At 35.5% G+C, this 7,997-nt stretch overlaps 1 protein-coding gene across 30 annotated transcripts in view; it reads right to left on the bottom strand.

Annotated features, from left to right (window-relative positions):
• Positions 1 to 7,997, bottom strand: part of Nrg4 (neuregulin 4) — a 188,931-nt gene that overhangs the window by 180,648 nt on the left and 286 nt on the right. For 14 of the 30 annotated variants that reach the window (XR_007343939.1, XR_007343938.1, XR_007343940.1 and 11 more), the window contains exons 1-4: positions 7,720 to 7,991; positions 6,667 to 6,769; positions 5,528 to 5,589; positions 1,436 to 1,524 (exon numbers count right to left, since the gene is read on the bottom strand). The gene's annotated coding sequence lies outside the window, so the exon portion shown is untranslated. Of the gene's footprint in view, positions 1 to 1,435; positions 1,525 to 5,527; positions 5,590 to 6,666; positions 6,770 to 7,321; positions 7,664 to 7,719; positions 7,992 to 7,997 lie in introns of those variants that run through there. The other 16 variants (XM_048793599.1, XM_048793601.1, XM_048793605.1 and 13 more) reach the window with 12 other exon arrangements.

Raw genomic sequence — 7,997 nt, forward strand, 5'->3', positions numbered from 1 at the left:
CATAAATGATCATCTACATATTTTCTTGTTTATGAGAAAGATCATAATGGTCCTACTGTTTCTCTAACAATTCTCTACTTCCTCACCTACACAAAGACTTCTTTTTCTTTTGTTTCTGTTTTATTTGACCTCTGAGCACATGCCTCTTTTGCCTTTGACCTTCACATCTTCATATTTAAACACTCCCAGCCACACTTTCTCTACACACAATTCAACTTCTTGGTCCTCTTCCTCCTCCCTCAACCCTACCCTTCAACCATATCTACTAGAAAGTCAATTCTTTGAGGACAAACTCTGTCATAATTTTATTTTTAATTTCTTGATACTTCACTCTAATGACAATCTGTTCTCCCTTATATCACAAGAAGCCTTTTCCAATATAACTATTGTCTCCTTGTTTTGTCCTTTTCCTCTGACCCAATAGAAAAACATGAGGAACAGCTTTTTCCTTGCTCCCAAATGCTATTCTCAGATTAACACATTCTGATCTACTTCTCACTGTCTGAAATATCCACCTTATCCCACATTTTTGAGAACAGGCCTCAACAATCCTACATACTCTTCTTGAAATTTATCCTACCTTCCTCTCTACTCTTGGTAGACGTGATTCATTAAGCGTCCACAATTCAATTTCTATCAATGTTAACATATATGTACTTGAACATGACACAAACCAGAAAAATGGAATGTGTTAATGATAGCCATAAGGTCAATAATGGAATAAAATACATGACTGTATCTCTACTCACAAAATAACTTTGTACTTTTCCATAACATTCTTTTTTGGGGGATTGAATACAGGGCACTCAGCCACCAAGCCACATCCCTGGCCCTATTTTATATTTTAATTAGAGACAGGGTCTCACTGAGTTGCTTAGAGACTTGCTAAATTGCTGAGGCTGACTTTGAACTTGAAATCCTCCTGTTTCACCTCCAAAGCAGCTGGGATTACAGGCATGCATCACTGTGCCCACCCCATAACATTGTTAAAGTCAGGTTCTGTTGCCCTGAATCACCCTCTGGTTTTCAAAATAACCATAGCATTACAAGGTTAGGAGGTCTGATGGTGGGTACTTAAGCAGATATATAAGCTATTCTTGGCAGACAATCACTACTTAGAAGATCTTCTAGAAAGGTAATTCTTCAACTTCCCAAGACTGGGCTTAGACTTAACAAGCTTACAGCATTTTGTTGTTCCTGTTTTTTTAAAATAAATAGTTAACATATAATTGAACACAGTTCTATACGTATAGAGTTCTCAAATATTAGAATTGAGGCTTGTAAAACTACAAATTGCAAGATTTTTTACTCTGCAGAGACTACCTTCATTGTCTCTTAGTTAAATGAAAACCAATGATCTAGGAGTATAATTAAAAAATTATGATGACATATACAGCCCTAAGGTGTTAAAAAGAAGGAATAAATAATTACTTACCTGTTCTGTTCTTGGATGAAAGATTTTTTCTAAATTGCAAAGTAAAAGGAAACCGACTTTCTCTTTATGGTTCACCTCTACTTCTTCTGCTTTAATAAGAAATGTAGACACCATAAAGGAAAAAATTTAAACAAAATATAACAATTTTAATAATGCATAAAAACAAGACAGTAGGCTATGTTTATAAATTTCATATGAATTTTTTTTACTTAGTGATACCTAAAAGGACTTTATAAGTAGAAGCTTCACTTTGTTAATATTTTAATTTTACCTGCTTCTTTACTATCTTTTTAAAAAATATTTATTTATTTATTTATTTTTTAGTTATAGGTGGACACAATGTCTTTATGTGGTGCCGAGGATTGAACCCAGTTCCTCACTCATGCTAGGCGAGTGCTCTACCTCTGAGCCACAACACCAGCCCTCTTTACTATCTTTTAAGGTCCCAAGAAAACTATTTATTGTTATTATTTCCAAACACAAGGCTAGAAGTTGGGTTAAAAAGGAAATAGAATTTTATTAAAAAGATTATTGGAGGGGAGGGAGGTCCTTTCAAACATACAAGTAGGGATTTTTGGAAAGGGCAAGGAATTATATATATTTTTACTATAAATGCTAGTCTTTGTGTTGTGTCCCCTGAGAAATAATTTTACATGCATTTTCATAAAGGCTTAATATGGATTATTATTTCAATAAAGTAGTAGAATTCATGAGAAAAAATGGGGGAACTTGGTATATATTATAATCTGTCCTCCACTTAAAAGTTCATTTTCCAGTTTAGCACAATAGTGCATGCTTGTAAGCCCAGCTACTAGAGAGACTAGCAAGAGGATGAGAGTTTGAAGCCAGCCTCAGCAATTTAGCAAGACGCCATCTCAAAAAAATTAAAATTTTAGAAAAGGTAGAGGATATAGATCAGTATAGAGCATTTGCCTAGCACATGTAAGGCTTTGGGTTTGATCTCTAATACTGCAAAAAAATAATAATAAATAAAAATAAAAAAAGCTCATTTTCCCAAAAAACATTTATTCTATATGACACTAAGAAGATCAAGGCAGTGGCTCCAAATACCTTCATTATATAAAATGGTGTATATGAGTATTAAAAATGTTTATATCAAGCCAATTGTTGGAATGTAGTAATATAATGAACATAATAGGTTTAATAATAATGTATTTTTCAACCACAAAACATCAGAGTTGATCTGCTTTCAAATTCAATCATGCTGGGCTTTGTCTGGTTCACTTTTAGTCTGTTAGTAAGTGAAAAGTCAAATTTTACTCTTTACATAAAATAATCATATAATCATAAAAATTTAAAGCTAGAAAAATATGGGTCCCTCTCTTTTCTGAGAGACCTACTGTCTCCCTTGAGAGTGTCCCCTTTTCCTTTCCCTTCAATAAAATTCATGCCTATAACTCTGGGGAAGAAAAAACAAAAAGAATTTCTACATGGGGTTAAGTTAGAACTTCTCTAAATCAGAGACATTTACTTGATTGCCTTACTGTAGGTTACAAAATGAGTTAAGAGGTAAAACCTGAAATCCAGAATGGCTTCCCCACTACGTAATGATTCCTTAAACTTATGTAGGTATAACTCTCTATATACATATGAGGCAGTGAGACACCCTGGGTTGAACTTCTGGTCTCTGAATCAGACTGCCCACGTTGGAATCTTGGTTCCTTCATTTGCTTATCTGTGTGATCTTGAGCAAGTTACTAAATCCATCTATCTGTGCCTTAGTTTTCTCATTTGATAACATGAAACTGATAATAAATATACCTTCCCAAAAGGATCATTATGAAATATAGATTTAAACACATAAAATAATATCAAACATATTGTAAGCATTCAATAAATGTCTACAATTATTAAGATTCTATAACACATGGACATGTTATTTGCCAGGTTTTAATGTAACCTAATTACATTAATTGGAATATTAGATCATCTTTTGTGCTCTCAAATATATATTTGTTGATATTTCATTTTGGCCCATGAATTATGTAGTCAAAGGAACAATTTCATCATGAAGTACATGTAAATTCCAAACACATAATAAAACTCACTTAAAAATTAAATAGCATTCATTTGGTGATGCTTTGGGCCTAGTGTGGTATACTCAGAATATTTGACATCCAGAAGGATCTTTTTTTAATATCCCCTCTTTGATATGATGAGACTATTTCCTTTAATGATCATGAAATAACAGGGGAAAAAAGTTGTTCATAGACCTTTATTTTATTTATGTATTTATATGTGGTGCTGAGAATCAAACCCAGTGCCTCACACATGCTAGGCAAGTACGCTACCTCTGAGCCACAGCCCTAGCCCCGTGAAAATTCTTTTATTTAACTCCATTTACATGACAATCTGAAATAAAACATTGTAGTTCCAAATGTATAATTTATTGTTTTTGAAAAAAGGAAAAAAAACTTATGCCTACATATTGGTCTGTTCCGGTAGTAAGAAACATTAAATCTCCTATTTTCTTGACTCAGTTAGTTTTATTTTTATTTTTTTTTACTCAGTCAGTTTTAAAGCAAATATGAACAATTAAAAAAGAATAAATTTCAAAGTTAAAGATACTTTAGTTTGGTAATTTAAAAAATAATTTCACATATGAAATAAAATTTGTACTTGCTAACCAAAAATATTACACCTCAGTTTGCACTTTTTCTAACTCTTGTATTTGACATAGAAATAAACACTTAAGTGGTCACACAGGATGACAATACTGAAATAACCAAATTGTTCCTTTACTCTTACTATCATGGCTATGTAGGCTATGTAGGACCAAAGGGATTGTATACATGAACTATGCCTGAAGTCCTGAATTACCTTACACTTTTATAAATTTACTTAGAAACATATTCAGTATTTGAATCTATGTTCAGTGAAAGTCAACTGTATCAGAGGTATATTTCATATTTCCTTATGAAATATAATGTTTATTAAAGGATAAACCATTACAATCTGATAAATTATTTGCAAGGGGCTGGGGACAAGCAAAATGGGCCTAACACAAGCAAAATGTGATATTTTGAAACTTACATATGTTACTAAAATTTAACAGAATCATCTAAATTGTTTAGAACCTAGACCCCACATGAGATTTTTCAAGGAGGAGTATTTTGTCACCAACATCATAGAGAATTATTGATATATAAAAATTATTGGCAATAAAATGCAGATAGTGGTCTTATTATAGTTTTAATCTACACGTAATAAGAATTACCACCTTTGTCCAAGGTGACTGCTTTTAAGTGTCCCAAGGTTGGTACGCCAGTGATCAAGGTGAAATCTATCCGTACGGTATTGTTTTTAAGATGAGCATGCTGATGGGGCTGGGGTTGTGGCTCAGTAGTAGAGCACTTGCCTCGCATGTGTGAGGTACTGGGTTCAATCCTCAGCACCACATAAAAATACATAAATAAATAAACAAACAAAGATTTAAAAAAAAAGATGAGCATGCTGTGTTAGGTATATTTAACCTAGTTGTAAGAAAACCTCTTCACAATTAATGTTTATTGAATGCCTACTGAGTGCATTGTATTGTGTTGTATCCACATATACTGTTTATACAAGGATGTTGCTAATTACAGGTCAATTTCATTTATTTAAGTTATCTCAACAGGATTTTAATTAAAACCCTTCTGGCTAACTATGCATACTTAAATTTCAAAATAAATAACAGTTACATATTTCTGCACGGCAAGCTTTCCATTGACTCAAATTGGCTTTCTCCCTCTACATTCCGAATAATTGAAGCTTTCTAAAACAACATTTAGAAGAGCTTTCAAAATATTAACATTTGCATAAACATTAACAATTTGACTTTGGATATTATTCAAACTTTAAAAAATCATGTGGCATCAGATTCATTTGTTCTATTTTTTTTAAGTAGCCACTTCAAGAAAATAAAAATTTTAATTCTGACATCAATCTTTTTCAGACATTCACAGGATCAACATAATCTCCAATCTGCCCTCCCATAACCTTGCAGCTGCACACACACATAAATTTTATGCTTATGTGATCTTGGCATTTCTGAAAAGTCAGTATTTTTGACAAAAGGAAAATCTAGCTTACCTCAAAGGTTATCTTGGTATAGGAGATCATGCCAATTACAGTCACCTTAGGAACAGGTCTATCTGGCAAGAAAGTGACATACAAAGCTTAAACCATTTCTTCCATTCCTGCTCTATAGCTCCTAAACCCTGGTTGGTTAGCTCAACCAACAAAATTCCTTTCATTAGTCACCTGTAGTCTGCTGAAGCAGCACCTATACTATTTATAGCTTTAGGTTTGAGGTGAGGTTCCAGAATTATTTGTAAACAAGTGTTCCCCATTGATTCTTAAAAACTAGGTAAGTTAAAAAATAATGCCCTAAGCAAAAGGGGAACCAGCTGTAGATCTTCATAGTTCCTCTAGACGGATCAACCTCAAGGGCTAATCCTCCTCCAGATGTTAGATCCTGGGATATTTGAAAACAAAGAAGGCCAAGTATGGAGAAAAGCAAATGGCATCTCTTCTACACCTCTGATTTAGGTTTTCAACATCCTGAAGAATTTATCAAGAGAGGAAGATTTTACTTTGGATAGGTGCTATGGAAATAGCACACCACCAGGGGGAAACATAGAGCTGACAAATTATAAATGTTTGGGGATTTTTGACTTCACACTACAACATAAAATGGTTGCACCTACAATTTCCATGAACTTAGATTACCAGAGAGAAACAGAGATAGAAACAGCATACTTAAAAGACATAGGTAAAATATGTTAGCATTTAATTTTTATGCAGATCTCTCTAGGTCTTTATAGATAGTCATTGTAGGGAAAAAAATGTTCATTTGAAATTTTTTAAATTGCATTAGAATACAAAGATTCCAGTTAAGCTGAAGTGGTCTTCCAATTTCTCTCTACAGGTTTCAAAATACTTGTTCTACTTTAATTAATTAGCATTGTAACTGAATGCTTTTCAAATCAAAGGCGTTCAAATCTTAAGTAGAATTCTACTAAGTGGGGAAAACATAGAGTGGGTAATAACTTGGGTGAGCTATGCCAAAGCTCTTTTAAGATCAAGAGCAGTTGAAATGTTGCCACCACCTGCCAGAAAACTATACCTCCCATCCATTGAATCCTCCATTAAGTATTCTTAACCCACTCCCATTTTTCCCTTTCCAATCCATATTTCTTCCCTCTCAACATGTGAAGGAAAATCCTTACCAAATGAGGCAGCTTCTACTGATATCTCCTTCAAGGATCCCCCGCCCCTGAAGTTCCACAATTTACTCCAGTTGGGTAAGAAATGCTGACAGGTGAAGGAGAACTGAAGAGGAAATTTGATACTCCAAGTTTGCCAAAATTAGATACTCACTCCCTATCTAGATATTCCTATATCTAAGAAAATTTTTATGCAAGCTCCTGGGGCAAATCTGACTTGGGTTTTGGAAGTCTTCTAGTTTCCATCATCTCACTAGAACAGCTGAGATGGGAAAAGGAAGCAAGAAAGATAAAGGGCATTCCTGCGAGGCCAAATGGGCCTAACTAAATAAAATCTTTAGAAGAGCTATGAGAACAAAGGCCATCTAGAACTTTATGTCCTAGAGATGAGTGTTTCCAATCTGTTCAAGTATTTTAACGTAAAAGGCCAGGTCTCCATAAGAAAAATGGCTATATTTTTATATTTTTAACATGAATTGACAAAGACTACAAATAATAAAAGCTACAATAAACCCAGAAGCTGCTTAAATAACTGTGCTCACAGCAGCACCTTCAGTCATTAGAAAGAGTTGTACATTTATGCGTGAGGACATTTTTTTTTTTTAATCTACAGAAACTATTTGTTGTTGCATCCAGATTGCTCAGTGACTCCACTTACCCAACCAGTTAACTAGTGATCATGGCTCTAGAACGAGCATTCTCAATCCGGGCAGGATACCTGCTCAGGGCAAAATCTTACTTTTTGTGTATAAAGCACTGATACACATACAGTACATGCAGAGGTGCACATTGCATCTGTGATAGCTGAATTTCACGGCGGGGGGTGGGGATGAGAGGGGGAAATGTCTTCAAAGCCTTAAGGATAATGAAGATGGAGCGAGAAACACTGCCTTACAGAGGTCCTGAGTTGAGACCATCAAATGAGAATACTGACAGTTGTTTTTCTCCCAGACAGTAGACTAAGAGTCAGGGGTCTCTCTCTCATTCTGCTACGACCCCAACCACAAAGAGGTGCAGTCCTCTCTGTGGCCTTCAAATTCAGAGGACACTGCATACCGTTCGCTTCTTCACAGGGCGCGGATAAAACCGCACAACTGGGAATGAGCTGTGGAAGCCGCAAAGCGCTGCACCAAAGCGACAGGAGGTTCCTAGTCTCTAGTCTCGGCTGTACGAAAGCCCCGGGTGGGCCCCCAGCTTCCCCGAGCGCCCCCTCGGCCTCGGCACTTGTTGCTTCTCCGCCCCGCGCGCCTCCACCTTCAGACCTCCCCTTCGTGACCCTCTCCTCTGTCCACACGCGCACACGCGGGCGCCCGGCCCTGCCCCGCGACCGCCTC

The sequence above is a fragment of the Marmota marmota genome, unplaced genomic scaffold (genome assembly GCF_001458135.2).
Source record: "Marmota marmota marmota unplaced genomic scaffold, marMar, whole genome shotgun sequence".
NCBI lineage: Eukaryota > Metazoa > Chordata > Mammalia > Rodentia > Sciuridae > Marmota > Marmota marmota.